Source organism: Pinus tabuliformis, chromosome Q, assembly GCF_031772625.1.
Source record: "Pinus tabuliformis cultivar Carrire ecotype Pingquan chromosome Q, CPIR1, whole genome shotgun sequence".
NCBI lineage: Eukaryota > Viridiplantae > Streptophyta > Pinopsida > Pinales > Pinaceae > Pinus > Pinus tabuliformis.
The window spans coordinates 1,186,818,380-1,186,838,812 of NC_142296.1; the positions used below are offsets into that span (position 1 = coordinate 1,186,818,380).

Genomic DNA, 20,433 nt, shown 5'->3' on the forward strand with positions numbered 1-20,433 from the left:
TGAAAACCACCTTTGATTAGACCAAATTGCATACACATGTATTACATCTAACTTTTAAACTATTTGTAGCACTATAGATCTTCATAGTTTGTTAATTCATGAAGACCAAAGCATTTATCAATTTGTTTCTATCATAAGAACAATGCCAATCCAAATAGAAGGTAAATTAAGTTCATTAAGCACAATTGTGAGCATGCTAAAGGGGTTTCCTATAAGGCAGACAGCCTAATAATTTATTATTTGGCCTTAGGAGAAGCTTCAAATCCCTTATTCAAATATAGCACATGTATGCATGCAAAGATCACAAGGTTGATTAGGCAAAGAAATACAGAAGCCCATAATACAATATGGCTCCCTCCTAGTTGCAAACTTCACAAGGATAATGAGATAAGAAGATTCTGATGGGAAGCAAAAAACTCGCTAAGGACTAGAGACGCATTCTCAGACTAATAATAGTTGCAGAGAAGCTAATAAATTCAGGGCCAGCCTAGAAATTTAGGACCACTCCTTCATGTAAAGTAAATACAGATGCAATCAAAGAACTGTTAAACCCCAATCCCCTCAATATCTCAAGGCATGTGTCAAGAAATCTACTGCATGGAGGATATATCTAGCTTTGCCTGGACTCCCCACTATTGTCATAACAAAGAACACAAAATAGTGGTAGATTACTATGAGATAATGATGTCCAGAGTAATGCAACTGATGATGTTGCGCATAGACTTATGCAAGACCACCCTTAATGAATCAATTCACCTACTTTCACAATATGCATGCCAAAGTCTCTTCTAGAAATAGTAACGGAAGATGTTGATGAGTTATAACCATCGCTGAAAGTTCAAAAGGGGATCCATGGGATGTTATTGTTCAAAAACCACGGCAATGACCATACAACATATTGCGTACTGCCACATAGCGTAGAAAAAGCAAACAGCCCTGGAATAAATCAATAAATTATCCCAACAAGGGTCACTAAATTTCTTCCTAAAAATATTCAAGTCTCTGTGAATCGATAGGATCGATAGATCTTTCTACCACAAACCAGAGGAGGAAGTCAATTCTAACTAGGATGCTTTAAGCCTACAGAAATTAATAAATTCTAGTGATAACAAAATCTTCTTATTGTATTATCTTCTGAATATGTTCTGATTTAAGTTGTTACTTATGTGAAGCAACAACAGGAAAAGTCATTTTCTTAATATAAATTTTGTTATATATAAAGGTCTAGACCTGTTTTATTGACATAATTCTTAACAACCAATAGAATGGTATGGTTGCTTATCGGTCTTACATATAGGTATTATGATCATAGATGGTCTTCCATGTAAAGAAATCTCTTTGGGAAAACTATGACAAATGTTTTTTGCCATTAAAAACTTGTATTTACCTAAACTCAGGAAGTGAAATTTAAAAGGGATAATACAATTTCACATTGCTAAAACGAACCTGTTCATAGACCAATGCTGAAACAATCTGAATCGGGAAAATATCAATGGTTGTCATCAGCTCAGAAAATCGGAAAAAACACATCAAGTAATAAAAATGTAAAATATCTCTTTTGTTTTCTTATATATTTAAATTTAAAAATCAGCAAAAAAAATCATATTTTCAGGTGCAGTTCCTATCACTACAAAAATTGTAGTTTTTCAGTAAGAGGAAAAAATTACGATATTTTCCTGGTAATTAATCTGAAAACACTAAGAAAAGACGATTTTTCCAACTTTTTTCTGATTAATCAGCAATCTTTCCACACTGATAAAGAATGCAATTTATCCACGAAACTGAATGATATTCCAAAACTGGCATCAGAAACAAAGATAACACGGAATGTATCAACCATGCAAAAAGAAAAGCTCCTGTCAAATGGAAGAACATAATAGAAACTCTCAAAGAATCAGTGTAGTTTTTCCCATTGTACTTTACCTTAATTCTGTGGTTTCTAATATCTATCATATAGGCTTTTCATTTTTACTTCAAATTCTCGAGCTATCAAGTTAGTCCAACCAAACATGTGTTTTTAATCAATAAATATTAATGAATATAGAGTTCCCAATGTCCTTTGAACACCGATCAATCATTTCAACAAAAACAGGAGGCTAACATGATGATTGATTATATGGAACATACATGTTTTTCACACTGGACCAATTCTGAGATGAAAATAGGAACCTACAGATGATTTGTTCTTTGTCAGGTATTAACAACTTGACCCAGTATTTTACCTAATATGATTTTGTCCAACCTAATAAACCTATTGATAATGCCGATAAGAGCCTCAATTTCCTTCTTTTGCTAAGCATGAAAGGGATCCAAAAGTTCATCTACATCTAACTAGTAACAACAAAGTCAAAAACTTCTGCCAGCAATTAGGCCAAGCAGAAACAGCATTGCATTGTGTCATTTACTATTTCATACAAATAAATAGAATACAGTCTTCTATAGGTACTAGTTCATATGCTATCTTGAAAGAACACTGATAAAAAAAAATTGAAACTAAAACCATGAAGAATTTTAGTAAATAAGCAACTTAGTAGGTTAGAAATATCGTTGTCAAGGAAAAAAGATATTGGAGTAACCGGTTACATGCTCATCTAGAAAGGAAAGATGAATCTTTTGTCAAAAGAATAGCATGGGAAAACATTTAACAGACACAAAGCCATGAGATTTCAAAGAAATGATAAAAGCAGTTCAGATTACCACTTCAAGCTAAAAGAAATAACACATGTTGAGAAACCCTAAGGCACCCAACTGTGAAAAATTTGGATATTCCATAGCTTACAGTATATTGTTATTTGTTAAATACATCAACCAGCTAAGCATGCTACCTGAATGCCTTTGTAGTCCCTGCAACCAAGGATAAATCCATAACTAAAAAAGGAGGATTATACAATTTCACAATGCAAAAACAAGCCTGGTAATAAGGACCAGAATAAGACTTACAACAGTAACAGAAATATGAATCAAATATGCCAAAATGAAGAGCTCCTGTCAAAAAGCAGAATGTAATAGAACCTGTGAAACAAGGAAAATAATGATATAAGTTTTCCCATTCTCCTCTACCCTGTTGTGCACTCTGTCATGTAGAACCTTCAGCATTACTTCAAACTTTCAAGCTATCCAAAAAGTTAAACAAAATATGTGCTCCCATAAATAAAGTAAGTAGGGGTAGCTCCCTTTAAACCAAGTGAACAAGTAATTTAAATGAAGATAAGTTACATAGAATACCCATTCGAATCAGATGGGTCAAGAATAAGTAGTTTATAGGCACAAATGCCATTACGTATAGGGGATATCTAAATACTCGAAACCCACTACTCCATTTCCATTTTTTGATTCACAGATATAATACAATCGATGCCTGACAAGAAAAGCTATCCTTCAAGCATGTTACAAGACAGTCCATCAAAATTGGAACATGCGGACAAAATCAAGCAATTTATGCCTATGTCACAAGGTTCGTCGAACTTTAACCTTGAGGTTCGAATTTTGGCGAACCTTAAAAAAAAATTGAGGTTCGGCGAACCTCATCGAACCTCATAGCCATTGACCAAGTCCATAGACCAAAACTCGTAACTTCCTGTCGCAACTCAAGCTCGTAATTTATCCTTGTAGTTTCCATGCCTGTGATAGCATTTTTGATGTTTACTGATGTTGATTTCTTACTATTTTATCGTATAATTCATTTTAAATTAATATATATAGACGAACCTAATGACGAACCTCATCAAAACATTTGAACTCAATCCGAACCTAATCATTGTCGAATCCAAACTCGAACCCGAACCATGTGACATTGATTTATGCTACTGGAATCAAGAACATTGTAACATGAGAGCAAATGGATGCTAACAAAATGTATCAAGTTCAAAAAGTGATCTCAGCCATGCCAGAGAAAGCAAAGGGCCAAAATCTTCCAGCAAAAATGGGACCACAAGAACCAAGATTGAAAAGAGGAAGAACATGCTCTTCCTAACCAGCAAATGGCATGTCAACATCTGCATTTTTTTGTTGGCAACCCTATTTTCTTTTGTATAATAAGCGAACAGAATCAAAACAGATATGACAGAATAGAAAAGATAAAGTTTGCAGTAAATTCCTTGCAGGTTTTACTTTGGTATCCATGGAAAACATAACAATGTATGAATAAAAAGTGGTCTTCATTTTCTTTTTTACTTAATGGTACTAATAAATCTTTGCTACAGCACATGACGTCATTGCAAACAGGATAATTGGCAGGTGTGGTATCCTTCAATCTGTGGAGATTAGTTAGACAGCATGACTTGAGTAGCACTATAACAAGGCAACAGCCTCATCATGATGAAATGGCACTGGAGAGATTTTGTAGGAAGTTATTATCACCATAAATGGAAATTAAGCACATTAAGAAAACAAATATAAACTGGAGAGTGAAATGAGTGAAAGCCTCCTTATCAATGGCTACATGCTAGTCGAGTCAATCCACTTTATGAATGTGGGATACACCAAGAAACACACTAAAGTGAAATAAAGCGTAAAATAATCTAAAGTCAAAGTGACTTTATTAATGTCCATGTCTAATGTCTAATTGACCATGATCAAGCCGATATTACTTTAACAGCCTCCCTTAATGATCAATCTACTAACCACACCAAGCTTATCCTGAAATCTGACATATTTGTCAGAACCCAATGACTCGGTAAAAATGTCTATAATTTGATCCCAATGTTATTGGAACCAGACTGGAATTAGTGAAACAAGCCGGTCCAACCTGTTTGGGTGTCCAGCCAGTCAAGCTGGTCCAATTCGAGGTCTAGAACTGAAAATGGCCGGTTCGGTACCGAACCAACCCTTTTTCACTGAATCGGCCAGTTTTGTACCAAACCAATTGGTTCCGTACAATGTAACCAAGGATGTTCCAAACGCAACTAAAAAATACAGACAAACAAAACAAAAAACAAAAATAAAAATAAAAATTAAGTGGGGCAACCTAATATTCAAGCCTATGGCACTACCATTGCTATAAATTTAATGGCAATGTTAAATTCTTAAAGTAAAAGGAACTTACATTTTTAACGTTATCACTAATTGACTCGGATGTTTGAGAGTGGTTCTGACTTCTTTGGATTTTATATGGGGAAAGTAGAATTTTAATCTCATTCAAATTCCGGCTGACTTAACAGTTTTCAATATTTCAGGATTGGGGGGATTGCAATGCTTCCATTGGATTATGTCCCATACGAGGGTATGGAACTAGCATTTAATCAAGAGCAGCATGACCCCAATGTACCTTGTTGTTAGTGGCATTGACTGTTGAACTCCTCTATCATGACCCTCGTAAAAATGTACACATCACTCAAACAAAATCTCAATTTGACATGTGAAGCTTTTTTCTATCTTTGTTTAATGCTTAAAGCGTGATATTAATGATGAAGATCCCAATATAGGCAATGATTTTGATGATATGTAGGTATTTGTTGTAGCATGATTCTTTTTTACACTGCGGGCCATCTAGAGCCTCTTTGTTGATGTATTTTTAGTTCAAAAATGTATTGCACTAAGCAATTTTGGTTATATGCACCTCTTATTTGCAATAAAAATGAGAACTTTTGCATATTTGTGTATAAATGGTTTGGATTCATATGGATGCACATGAATATATATGTTTTTCTTTAAAATTTGAATATTTTGTTTTTTTGGTCGACCAATTTTTTGGTCAAGTTTTTTTACGGGTTCCAGTCTGGTACAAATTGGTTCCTGATTCAAAGAGTTTTTCGGTTTGATCACTAGTTCGATTATGATAATATTGTTTGGTCCTCCATGGGACAGTATTGCAGCCCAATAAATCCATCCTTTACAAGTTGTTTGATGAATAGAAAATGTATCTCAACATGCTTGGTACACTCATAGAAGAATGGAATCTTGGCTAGTTTGATCACCCCTTGATTCTCAGAAAATAGGGGTATTGGCTCTATCGGACTCTATCTGTTGCATCTTCATGGTTGAAAGCATCCTCCTAAGACAACCCACCTCACATGCTCCTTGCACTGCTACTCAATATTCTTCTCCCTTGAAAGGGCTATGCATGTTGCTTCTTGTTGGTCCATGTGACTGCATCTATGCGAAGGTTGAATACATATCCAGAAATTAATTTTCTATCCTCCATAGAACCTGCCCAATCTGAATCAATATACCTACATAGCCTAAGGTCTTTCCTTTTATTGTATAAAATGCCAAAGTCAAGTTCTTTTTCACATATCTTAATTTCCTCTTTGTTGTATTTCAGTGTTCTACTTTGGGCACAATTATATATCTAGAAATGAAGCTCACAACATAGCTCAAATCAAGTCTAGTGGTTGTAAGGTATATCAAGCTCCCCATTAGTTGCTTCTGGATTGACTAATTAACTTGCATGGCCCAAGGGCTCAAGTATAGGCTCTGCTAGATTAATTAGAGTTCGTAAGGAAGGTTGTATATGCTATAGACTCTTGAAACAACCAGCTCAATCATTAGTGCATAATGATATTAATCCATGTCAACTATGGCATAAAATATGTTCACCTTCACTACAAAGCTTTGCCAGCTTTAAATCAGATGGTTTCAGGTGTTCTAGAATTGTAGATGGAGCATGAAGATGTATGTAAAGGCTATGCACTTGGGAAGAATGTTAAGAGGTATTTTCCAAGCAGTGAAAGTAAGTCCAAGGAAATCTTGGATCTAGTTCATTCTTATGTGTGCAGTCCAATGCCAATGAAATCTCTAGGAGGCTCTAGGTACTATGTAACTTTTATTGATGACTTCTCTCACAAGACATGGATTTACTTCATGAAGTCCATGGATGAAGTCTTAAACAAATTTCAAGAATTCAAGGCTGAAGTAGAGAACTTGACAAGAAAGAAAATCAAGATTCAAAGATCAGATAATGGAGGAGAATACACTTCCAACGAACTCATTGCCTTCTGTAAATAAGTTGGGATTAAGAGGGAGTTGGTAGTCCCTTACAATCCACAACAAAAAGGAGTTGTTGAAAGAAAGAATAGGTCCATTGAAGAATTTGACAAGGCAATGATGCATGATCAAGACTTGCCCATGTTCTTATGTTGCGAAGCATCCATGACAACATTCCATATTCAAAATATGGAGTCCTCATCGAATCTTGGAAGATATGACTGCTGAAGAAGCATTCACTGGACAGAAACCAAAGGTTGGACATTTGAGAATCTTTGGTTGCCCAATTTACATACATGTACCCAAGGATAAGAGGAAGAAACTAGAGCCTTTAGGAAAGCAAGGAATATTTGTTGGATACAGTGAGTCATCAAAGGCCTATAGAATCTATGTTCAAGGACAGCAACAAGTTGGAGTTAGTAGGGACATTACCTTTGATTAGAATGTTGACTATTGGAAGTCCAAAGAAGCTCCCATGGACTCTGATGATGACAAAGAACATGAAGCTCCCAAGGAAGAGGATTTGGGTCCTTCCAATTCTATAGAACATCTTGTAGATCATCAAGAAGAGCCAGAAGGGCCTAGTGAACCAATGGATCAAATTGTTGTTCTTGAAATCAAGAAGAAGCAGAAGTACATGCATCTCCACGTGGCACCTTCAAGGAAAGCAAGAGACCGGAGAAGTGTTCTGGATATGAAGCATTGATCACTAATCTCATTGATTTTGAACCTTCCAACTATGAGGCAGCTAGCCTATAAGTTTGGAAGGATGCTATGATGGAAGAATACCAATCTATTATGAAGAATGGCGTATGGGAGATTGTGTCAAGACCTAAAGGGAAATCAGTGACTCCAAATGGATATACGAAATTAAGCATGCAATGAATAGCAGTGTTGACAAGTACAAGGTGAGATTTGTGGCTAGAAAATTCTCCCAGAAAGAGGGAGAGGATTATGATGAGACATTTGCCCGAGTTGCCAAGTACATTACTATTAGATCTATTATTTCTATTGCTTCTTCTATGTGTTGGAATTTACATCAGACGGATGTAAAGACTTCTTTCCTTGATGGTGTGAGTGAGGAAGAAGTATACATAGAAAAACCTCATGGTTTTGAGGTTCATGGGAAGAAGTATCACATTTGCAGATTAAAGAAAACCTTGTATGAACTTAAGCAGGCACCTAGTGTTGAAAATGTAACTAGTATCGGTCTTCATAATTGTTGTTTGGCTCATGACATAATGTAATTCTTATGTATTTGCAAAAGAGAAGAAAAGAAAATTATTATAAAAATCAAAGAAAAATTATTTTTATAAGCATGAGTTTCATGCTCAAATTATTATGTTTATAGGTCAAAGCAACCATTGAGTGCTTCTAGGGTTGTGTCATGAGTCATAGTCCTTGTCATTACGTATTAGACCCTTCTTGGGATTTTTTATGTCAAGAAAGAAAAATTATGTGTGTCAAAAATGTATTTTGTACCTCCTCCACCAAGTCGGCCTGTCCTCTTGACAAGTCGGCCTCATTAAGGGAATTCGTCCACACTTCAAGACTATATATAAGTGAAGACTTCGACCTCTTGTGCTCTTAATCATTTAAGGTTCGATCTGCAATTAAAAAGTGTGAAGAAAGCTAAAAAGGAAGGTCTTATCATTGCAAGAAAGGAGCCCAAGCGAAGAAAAAGCAGCCCTAAAATTCTTTGTTTTATGTCACTTGTGCGAGTTGCAATGGGTAACTAGGATTACCACAAGTCCAAGTTGTTGCAGGGTGAAATTGCATACTATATTAAGAAGATTGAGGCTTTTGGTTGGGCAAAATATTTGTGATCATCACTTGTTAACTTGAACATCCTTGTCTTGTTTAAAGAATATTGGTTGGAGGGCCGATTTGGTGATTGAAGGAAATATGTTGTCTTGGTCTTAGGTCTTGGTTGTCTCACTTTGAATTGGTTCTACAAGAAAAAGAGAATTTTGGTTGGGTTTTCCCCTTGGAGAGGGATTTTTGCCTTGGCTGACAGCCTACACACTATGTTCTTTGTTATTGTGATTTTCGTGCTTTTATGTTTTGATAGTTGTTTGATGTAAAGAAGATAATAAAGCATAAATATTTCACAAGCTATTATCAAGTTAAGAAAATCTTTCTGCCTTTCTGATTTTCCAACAAGGTTTCAAAGCTAAGGTGAAGAAGGAAAAAGGCAGCTTGAAGATCATTTATCATAAGAAGAGGCTCCTAAAAGAGAAGATGCATCTATTGAAAGATACTATTTGGGAGAAAGAAGAAAGTTTTGGAATAAGTCTTGGGACCTTCTTGAAAAAGTCTTAGGAAGAATAAGAAAAGACCTATAGAAGGGTGGGTTTAGGTCTTGTGATCTTTGGCTGACTTCATGGAAAGGTGTATGTGGATGTTCTGAGCATAAATTCTATTCGTATTTTCTATAGGAATCTTTGTAACAAGGTCGTGTTAAAATCAGTTTGCAAAGAGAGGGTTGAGACCCATGTCTAGGTTAGAAGACTAGGCCTAGTAACGATCAAGTCCCCTCAAGAAGTAGCGTTAAAAATTTTAAGGTCTGAGAGGGAGGATATCACAATGAATATGTGACTTCGGTGACCATCAGTCTGAGGTGACCGCAGGGTTTGTGATGTTCACGGAAAAGTGTCATCAAGGCTGAATATTTCTATCATAGTCATGCCCAAAACTGAGAGCTATGTTGAAGTTCCATTTCATGCATGGTTGTGATCTTATGTTTCAGAAATCGCTAGTTTCGAAAGGTAGACAGTTGGTGGGAAGTGTTATGAAAATCTATGTTCAATCTTCTTGGAGCAATAGGAGGAAAAAACAAGAAGAGAAAAAGAAATCAAGCCTCAGTTGTTAATGATGATGAGTCATCAAAGAATACCAAAACCGAAGATTCAAATATCAAAGACTTGTTCTATTAAGTCTTAAGGGTTGTTATCCCTAGTGTATCCTTTGCTTATAGTTTAGGTCATTGACTTTAGGCATTGTGAAATTTTCTGTATAGATTGACTTTGATTTGGATTCCTAGGGTTCAAAAATCTAAAAAGATTTGATAGAAAGTTCTTGCATTGTTTTGATGAGTTGAAGAAATCCTTCTATAATATCGGGAGCCACTACTTTTTCAAGAGGGAGCCACTACTTTTTCACAAAAGATAAGTATTTTATTCTTTATTTCCTTCATTGCATTGTTGTTGATTTCCTTTATGTATCTAGCTCTATTTTGTTACTTGATTATAATCCTTTCTTTATGATTTCCTAAAAAGAGGTTTGCAAGTATATTCTACAAAATATCTGTGAAAGAAAGGATTGTGGCTAGATCCAGAGGGAGCATCTAAAGAATACCTTGAATCTTGAAGAAGCCTTGTTTCAGAGGGAGCCAATCAAGGCTTGTAGAGGGAGCAACTCAAAGTATGTTCTTTTAGAATTAAAAATTGAAATAGTTCTCCTCCACCTTGAAAAGTATAAATCAAAGAAAGTACGACCACTTTGTTTTCGTATAATTTCTTTATGACTTTTTCATGTCCTTACAATCTAGGGTTTTGAATCTTAAAGAATCTTGATATCTTTAGGGTGTTTGACCTCTAGATAGTGTTAACCCTTGTAATATTAATTTTTACTTTTTGTTCACACTAGCTTTTGTTTTCTAGGGTTTTTCACATAAAATCTAGGGTATATGATAAAAGCTAGCAAGGATTGAATTGAGTAAACCCTAGCGCTTGAAAGTTAAAATCCCTAGGAGTGATGTTTCCGCTGAGAGTAAAAACCCTATTTAGGGTCAAGTCATGGAATATCTAGGGTTTGCAACTAAAACCCTAGTAGTATCCTTTGGAAACCCTGGACTAACAAAAATTAACATCATGCTCTTGTACATGTATATTTTGCTTGGTTGTACTTGTTGACAAAAAATGTAGGTACATGATTATATGAAAAAGGATGTAAGAACAAGACAAAAGTAAATCTCATGCTTAAGGAAGACTTCATGGTGGGCATGATGGAAAGAGGGAGCTATAGGAACATTGTTGATATAGATTACGGAAGGAGGAAAGTGAGCATGAAGGAAGATTAATATGGAGATGGACCTTGAAGATGTTGATGAAGATAAAGTGGTCACAATAAGGATATCAATTTCATAAAGAAGCTATTATCAGCTTGAAGTTTGAAGAGAAGTAATATAATCCCTTCATTGATGACAAGACAAAAGTAACACGAAAAACTAATGATTTGAACCTTGTCACAAATGTTAGAAGATGGCTCCGTGATGTTCAAAAAGATCGAAGTTCTTTGATGACATGATGATGCAAAAAGAAGAACCTGTGATCTCCACAAAAAGAACAAAGTATATGATGTTGGACACAACTCCTTAGTTAAGAAGGACATTGGATATATTCCCTTTCTGTGTGAAGGAACGTATATATCCTCCCTAGAATGGACATGATTCTCTACTTCTTGTGTCATGCACTAGGACAGGACTAACAGTGATACATCTAGTGAAAGCCATGAGGAGAGAATGACGATCGAAAATTAGTAGAAGCACTACTGGTGGTTGTTTTTAGTTTGGGATCCAAAATGATTTCTTGGATGAGTCGTAATCAAGACTCAGTTGCGTTGAGTAGTGTTGAGTATGTTGTTGCTTGTGAGATTGGAAAAGAAGTTGTTTGACTAAGGAAGCTTTTGACGAGATTTGTTTGAAGGGATCATGAATCCCACAATTGTGATAACCAAAGCAGCATCAAAATGATTGAGGACCATGTGTTTTATACTAGCATAAGTACCACTACACTGGAAGTTTGGTATTGGTTGGGGTCGTGAAGCTACAATGTTCCGACAGTTGAACAAGTGTCTGATGTGTCGATCTCTCCCTGAAAAGTTTGAATATTTAAGAAGCATGCTTGGATTGATATCTCTAGTTTAGTTGAGAGGGAGAGATGAGTACCTTAGGCTATGAGCCGGTATGATGGTACTAGGGAGGTCATTTTGATGATATCTAAATCCCTTTCTAGGGTTAATGATGTCCTGATACCTGTTGTGTTGGTGTCTTGGCCTAGATGATGTTCAAAGCTCTGTTGGAATTGATATATTGGCCTAGATGAAACTGGGATCCGTGATAAGTAGGTGCCTTGGCAAGAAGCCTAGATGACATTGAGGCCTCTAATGAGTTAGTGTCTTGATCTAAGTCACCTAACACAGGGACACGGGACATGAACGACACGAGGATTCGAGTGTCAGACACGTTGACCCCCCGAAACAGGACATGTTATGCATTATTTTATTAAATATCTATATATATATATATATATATATATAGATATAGATATACAGATATTTCTTACACAAATTCTCATTCATGATACAAATTCCTTGATTCAAACATAGATTTTCATCTAGATGTAAGTTTTACAAGATTACAAAGTAACATTATGCATACAAATACAATTGTGACATAATACATATTCATCAATGATCCAATAGGAGAAAGACAAGATACAGTAGTTTTTTCATTAAGTCATCAAAATCAAAATGTGTTACATAGGTTGTAGCAATGTCAATGGCAAATAGAAATAAAAAAATACAAAACAACTACAAGCCTCAAGGCATTAGGTAGCTCATGAGTCATCAATCCTCATAATCAAAATCAGCATCACTATACTCATCAGCATGTTCACCACTACTCTCCTCTGTTGCATCCTCCTCTTTATCCAATGTCATCTTTGCATCTGCTGGTGTGGAGGATGACCCCTCTACAGTATCACCATCATCAAAAGTGACAGGCCCTAGCACTGGCTCATTAAGATCCAAGTTGGCCAATGCCAACTCAACACTGTTGTCTAAACCCATAGCATCAGGAAAGACATCCCACATCTTTGTCTTTCCCTTCAACCACTCATCCCTCTGCCTATAAATAAGACGACAGTTGGTATGCACATACACCATTGTCTCTACCCTGGACTGCTCAAGCCTGCTCCTCTTGACACTATACGAATTCCCATATGTGCTCCAATTCCTCTCGCAACAAGATGATGAAGTCACCCGAGAGAGGAGCCTCACGGCTAACTGTTGTAGAAGAGGGCTTGTTGCCCCATGAGTTGCCCACCAAGAATAGGGTTTCTTAGCCACCCTGTCTCTAATCACATCGTATCCTGCAAATCGACCAGTGCCAGTGTAAAACTCTGCAAAGGCATCCTCCACCTCATCATGGGATGCTCTATCCTGAAAAATATACCTCAATGCATCTTTCCTCCCCTGTGAAATTTCACCATCCATGTGAGGAGGGAATTTGCAGGAAGGTCCACCATTCAGCCACTCATGGTTGTAGTATTTTGGACTCAATGAGTGAGCCAAACAATGTAAAGGTGTAAAATTATTGTCCCATCTGCTAACAAGAATATCTTTTATGGTAGTGAAGAAGGCGTCTAAAGATGTCTCATACTCGGGGCACTAACTCTGTAAAATAATGCTCCTCACAGACTCAATCATGGAATCTCATCCCTCATAAACCTCTCCTAAGAAGGGTCGGTTTATATCTACAAATCGAAGCAAAGAAATGATAGGGTCCATGATCTGAATAAGTAGATATACCCTCTCCCACCAAGCATCATCTAACACTGTGTCCTTCACTCTTTTTTAGGCTGCTTGATCTGTCTTTCTCCAAAAAGACCAAAATTTTGAAATAACCATGGCCCCAAAAGGGTCGTGACCTCCCTCAACCTCTTCAACATGATGAATGAAGAGGCAAACCATGTATCTGCAATCTTCAACAATGATAAATTGGTGTACTCCTTGTAGATAGTGAGGGCATTTGTATGATTTTGTACAAAATTGCGAATATGTCGTGCATCCTCAATAATGCTTCCAACCCAAAGCACATCAAAAGCAATAGATTTAAGTGCTAAATTCAAAGAATGGACAATGTAAGGTGTCCAAATTACTTATGGATATTTAGCTTCCACAATCATGCCAGCAGCCTTGCAAACAGGTACATTATCTGTAATGATTTGCACACAAAAATCAACATCTACATCTTCAATAACTTTAATAAACAACTCACCCATATGTTGTTCATCCTAGTATTGTCCAAGTGCATCCACTGATTTCAAGAAAACTGGACCATTCAAGGAACACACCATGAAGTTGATGAGTGGGTGTTGTGTTGGATCTGTCCATCCATCAAAAACAATGCTAACCCCATATGTTGGCCATGCTCATTTAATAGGCTCAAGCATTTTGTCCACCTCTTTCTTTGCCTTTGTCAACAATGTGGTTCTAAGCTTCTCTGATCTAGGAAGCACATACCTTGATGGAGCCCCTTGAGTTAGAGCTCGGTACATCTCAATAAATAAAGGTAAGCGTGCAACATTAAAGGATATGAAGTTCTGATAGAAAAAAATGCAATGGTGAGATCAAACTCTTCCCATTTCTCTTTCTGAAAAATCTTGTCCACTAGACCAAGTGCCATTTTCTTTCTTTTTACTACTTGTCCCCCACAAGAACTATCAAATGGAAATTTGTTACTATGCTTTTCCTCAAGAATGGAAGGGGGTCATCATTCTTGTTTTTTTAGATGTTGCAGTCACCTTTGCCATACCAACATTGGCCTCTTTTTCCATTTCTTTCCTCTTAGCTAAAGATACATGTGTACATGTTGCAATTCCACAACTTGGTAAAGCCAACAAATGAGCTTTCACACGGTAATATGTGCTCATGAAATGATTGTTGCTATAGTTGCATTTCCAAGCAACAATGACTCCTCCCTTCATGTTGTTTCCTGGCCCTTTCTCTCTTGTGACATATTTCCACAAGGGATATTTGTTATCTAGATGTTGTTGTCTTTCCTCAAAATTTAAAGTTGTTGTTGCAGCCCCACTTCCAATAGAGGGAACACTTGCAGACCCTAATGAAATTGGAATAGGAGAAGCATCTCCAATGGGGACTTTCATCCCCTTTGCCCCTTCCATGCTTCCCTTGATTGAGCCATAAATGTTGTAAAAAAATAAATAAAGAATGCACTAAAAAAAATGTGCATGCAAACTATTGTAATAAAAATGCAAAAAAAATAGAGACAAAATGCACTTACATGTTGCTTGAATCGCCTCCAAAACGCTCCCACACTCTTTGCTCTTCGCTCTCACACACCCACAGCAAACCAACAGCAAGGGAAAATGAGAAATGTGATGTTAGAATGGCCCAAATATGCCTTTTATGGCCGTGTGACAGTCCAAGAATCGGGACACGTGTCCCAAAATCGAGACATGATCGTGTCCCGATGGGACACGATCCAGAGGACACCTGTCCCGCCGAATCGCATCTAATTCGCCCAATTCGGGACACGAGGGGGCCTAGGCACGAATCTGATTTCTTAGGTCTTGATAGATGACATTTGGATCCCTAATGAGTTAGTGTCTTGGTAATTGACACTTGGATCCTTGAATTAGTGTCTTGGCGAGTAGCCTAGATGACACTTGGATCCTTGATAAGTTGAGTTGGTGTCTTGGCAGGTAGCCTTGATGACACCAAGATCCTTAGTGTATTGATACCTTGGCAATTTTGGCCTAGATGGTATCTAGAATTGCATATGTTGTTGTATTCTTCTTAGAACATTTCAACTTGAGGTCATCCTTGTACCAGTTAAACAATTATGAATAAATCCCTAAGTTATGAGAGAGTGTTGAAAATGTAACTAGTATTGGTCTTCATAATTGTTGTTTGGCTCATGACATGATAAAATTCTTACATATTTGCAAAAGAGAAGAAAAGAAAATTATTGTAAAGATCAAAGAAAAATTATTTTTATAAGCATGGGTTTCATGCTCAAATTATTATGTTTATAGGTCAAAGCACCCATTGAGTGTTTTTAGGGTTGTGTCATGAATCATAATCCTTGTAATTATGTATTAGACCCTTCTTGGGCTTTTTTATGTCAAGAAAGAATAATTATTTGTGTTAAAAATCTATTTTGTACCTCCTCCACCAAGTTGGCCTCTCCTCTTGACAAGTTGGCCTCATTAAGGGAATTCATCCACACTTGAAGACTATATATAAGTGAAGACTTCGACCTCTTGTGCTCTTAATCATCTAAGGTTCGATCTACAATTAAAAAGTGAGAAGAAAGCTAAAAAGGAAGGTCTTATCATTGCAAGAAAGGAGTCCAAGCAAAGAAAAAGCAGCCCTAAAATTCTTTGTTTTATGTCACTTGTGCGAGTTGCAGTGGGTAACTAGGGTTACTGTAGGTCTGAGTTGTTGCAAGTTGAAATTGCATACTATATTAAGAAGGCTAAGGCTTTTGTTTGGGCAAAATATTTGTAATCATCACTTGTTAACTTGAACATCTTTGTCTTTTTAAAGAAGATTGGTTGGAGGGTCGATTTGGTGGTTGAAGGAAATATGTTGTCTTGGTCTTAGGTCTTGGTTGTCTCACTTTGAACTGGTTCTACAAGAAGAAGAGAATTTTAGTTGGGTTTTCCCCTTGGAGAGGAGTTTTTACTCTAGTTGAGAGCCTATACACTGTGTTATTTGTTATTGTGATCTTCATGCTTTTATGTTTTGATAGTTGCTTGATGGAAAGAAGATAAAAAAACATAAATATTTCACAAGCTATTATCAAGTCATGAAAATCTTTCTGCCTTTCTAATTTTAAAACACCTAGACCCTAGTATTCTCGAAATGATGGCTACCTGACAAGACTTGGTTCCTCCAAAAGTGATGTTGATCCAAACCTATATATCAAGGTTGAGAAAAATGAACCTATGATGTTATTGTTATATGTTGATGACTTATTTCTAACAAGTATAGAGCATCTCAATATTTAGTGTAAGAGGGAGTTGGCTTTTGAATTTGATATGAAGGATCTTGGCTTGATGAATTATTATTTGGGACTAGAAGTATGGCAGAAGCCTGGTAAAATCTTTCTTGGTTAAGGAAAGTATATTATCAAGATCCTTCAAAAGTTTGGAATGATGGATTATAAATCTATGGCAACTCCCATGGTGACTAATCTAAGGAAGTTGAGAGACTTTGAGTCAAATTTGGTAGATCCATCCATGTACCGGAAGTTGATTGGCTCCTTGATGTATTTGGTTAATACTAGGTCGAACATTTGCTTTGCAGTACACACTATGAGCCAGTTCCAAGTGGAACCAATACATGATCACTGGATTGTAACAACGCATGTATTGAGATATCTACGTGGTACAGTTAATTATGGTTTGAGATGTCTCAAACGGTCATATACAGTTGCAAGGATATACAGAGTATGATTGGGCAGGGAGTGCAAAAGACAGAAAGAGTACATCTGAGGTTGCTTCAGTTTGGGCTCGGCTATGATTTCTTGGATGAGCGAGATGCAAAGATTTGTTGCACTCATCACTGTCCAGGTCAAGTATATTGCAACCAGTTTAGCGAGTTGTGAAGCAGTGAGACTTTGGAAGTTACTCATAGGACTATTTGATTAGGTGCTGGAACCAACTGTGATATATTGTGACAATCAAAGTTGCATGAAGCTTTTAAATAATTCAATTTTCCATGACAGGTCAAAGCACATCGAGATCAAGTACCACTTCATGCGTGACATGGTGCAAAAGGGAGAAGTGAAGCTCCATTACGTCTCTATTGATGAGTAGAGAGCTAATACTCTCATAAAGCCTCTGTCCAGAGCGAAGTTTGTATACTTCAGGGGTAAGTTTGGACTTGATGAGAATGCCTCCCTTAGTGAGAGGGAGTGTTGATGTGATAGCATCAGGGACAAACATTCTCCCTAGGTCAAGTATGTTGACCAAGATTAGGGAGAATGGCCCGGCAAAGGATAGTCATTCTTCCTGGGTCAAGTATATTGACTAGGATTATGAAGAATGGTCCTCGAGGAACAGAATCACTCAACCATAGAGTTGAGTAGGTGCCTTTCAGCATCAAGCTCAGGATTACTCTCCAGATAGGTTGAGTGAGCCCATTTAGCATCATGGCCTAGAATGAGGCCTTTGGATTTGGGACCAAGATTACTCAAATAGATTGAGTGTGTCCCTAGGGTTTCACTAGGGGTCAAAGAGATTGACTAGGATGATAGTGAACAAGGACTAGTCTGTGTACCATGGGGTCAAAGGCACCGACCAAAATCATGGTGACTAGTCAATGCTAATGATGTACCATGGGTTAGAGATGCTAACTAGAATTATGGTACCTAGTTGATGCTATAGATTTTACCATGGGTCAAATTTGTTGACCAGGATTATGGTAATCGGATGATGATAATGTTTATGATGTTTTTTTAACCTTTTCTTAGAGAAATTTGTCAACAAGAGAACATCTAGATAGTCATTATGAATACCTCCCTAGCTAAGAGGGAGTGTTGAATTTTGTAGCTATGGTTAGTCTTCATAATTAATATTTTAGCCCTTGAAATATATGTAATGATTAATATAAGACATGTTCTTCATGTCGGTTTCAAAAGAGAAAATTTTGAATTTTGAATTTTTGGCTCCAAAGTTGTCAAGTCGGCCCTCCCTCAAGTCAAGTCGGCCCTCGTTAAAGTGTCATATCCCCATTTTTATTTTCCTCCATAGTACAGCCAAGGTGGATTTCCAGGGCACTGGATGGCCAGATCATCAGAGCAGGTTTATGTCATTAGGGATTCCAAGGGAGTTTTGAGGAGTTTTTATGGGATCTGATGGCATTCGCTTGGAATTATCCATCACCCACACAGTTTGCCTTATGTTTCGTTGCATTCCGATAACTTTAAAAAAATGGCATTATTATGGGGCCTAACTTAATTAATTATGCTCGAGGTGGCATACAGGGAGGATTAATTGATAGAACACCTCAGTGTAATAGCTCGTTGGAACCGGAACGAGAAGATCTACAGGATGGGATGTTGAGAAGTGGCTTTCAGTGGTCGGAGAGAGTATGGTGGCCAATTTACCATTTTCCCACATTAAAAGGAATATTTAATTGAAATAAAAAAAGAGAAAAGCGCTTCATGATTAAAATAATAATAATAAAATAGGAGGTTGTAGAGGGGTCCATCAAATTTATAAAAAGAGGAGTAGGATGCCATTAGTGGACACCTTGGATTTGACATTTCTCTTGTATGAGGTTGAGAACCAAGTTCTCTACGTAATTGGTGGCCCAAGGACGGAAACCCTCAGGTACGTTGTTGAGTGTTAGACGAAAACCCTACTCTCTTGAGGAGACTTCATCTAGGAGTTGCATAGAGCTTCAGGGATATTGGAGTGAGGATCATTCAAGTCCTCAATTGGTGCTTCATCGTCTTTTAGTGGATTCAGTGTCGGTTATTGTTGGAGGGGGAGTGCAGTAGTTGTGGAGTTTTGAGAGATCAAGATCAGCATATGAATTATATATTTGGAGGTCCACTCAGCTATCATCTTTCCTATTTTGTCTCAAATATTTCCAGCTATACTCTGCATGCTATATTATAATAAACGAAGCTGGGTCATTTCTTGTGCTACATTTTCTGATGTTATTTGAGTTTCTGGGTTTACTTCTACAAATTGTCAATGTATTTGTTGTGCTTGTATAATTTATGGGTTGCTATTTACTGGTGCATTTTGAGGCAATTTCGTGCGTTTTTGGCGAAAATGCTGACATAAAATTTTATAAAGAAAATTCTCAGAAAAATACCAGAAAATTCCCAAAAAAGGATATTACAGTGGTATCAGAGCAGTGCATCTTGCCAGCCTGCAAGTTAATTGCAAATCAACTTCAGGGAGATCAAGGGTTTAAGAGAAACCCATCATGCCAACTATTTTTCAGAAGAAATATCTTTTTGTTAAAGAGGGAAAATAATATTTTGGCCAAAATATTTGTTAAAAGCTAAATTATTTGGTTAAAGGGCCAAAATCATAATTTTATAAGAGGTCCAATTATAATTTTGGTGTGGCATATTATTTTGAAGGGTCGTGAAACTGATACCTAAAATAGCCAGGTTTTGGAGAGGCTGTAAAAGGCCAAATTGTTTATGAAAGGGCAAACCATTTAAAAAAGGGGTGTGGGGTAACACTGCTTACAAAAGCCAAAATCATATAAATTTCCAAGTGGAGTCGTATTTATGAAAAGTCGTGCAAATTTTAAAAGAGGGTCGTGAGCAATTAATTATTACAAAAGGGACTTTACAATTGGCAAACCATACGTGATTATTTTGGAGCCAGGCTGAATTTCAGTGAAGGCGGTCTTCCTCTCTCCAGATCAGAAGGTCGAGCACAAGTTCTGGCCAGCGAACAAAATTTTTTATGCAGGATCGATCTCATTTTTGTGGAAACCGAGTGCAAGTCAACAGGACGAAGGGAAAGAAATTAACCGTGGGCCAAATTGATCTATCGCACTGCCACAGACAAAAAGCGATATGCTAATTACGTGGGCGTTGACTGCCCAAATTTGTGCAAATTCTCACCTAATGGGGACGACAACTCATTGGCCAAGAATGCATTAAACATATTGGAGCTCACAACATGGATTGAGCTAGATTCTTCAATTTTCCAGGAGTCACACAAC

The 20,433-nt window shown here is 37.0% G+C and overlaps 1 protein-coding gene across 2 annotated transcripts in view; it reads right to left on the reverse strand.

Moving 5' to 3' along the window:
* Positions 1 to 2,509: 2,509 nt before the first annotated feature.
* Positions 2,510 to 20,433, reverse strand: part of LOC149223933 (exocyst complex component SEC15A-like) — a 47,350-nt gene continuing 29,426 nt past the window's right edge. Inside the window, exons 3-4 of one of the 2 annotated variants that reach the window (XR_016249495.1) lie at positions 2,941 to 3,012; positions 2,510 to 2,844 (exon numbers count right to left, since the gene is read on the reverse strand). The gene's annotated coding sequence lies outside the window, so the exon portion shown is untranslated. Of the gene's footprint in view, positions 2,869 to 2,940; positions 3,013 to 20,433 lie in introns of both variants that reach the window. The other variant, XR_016249496.1, reaches the window with a different exon arrangement.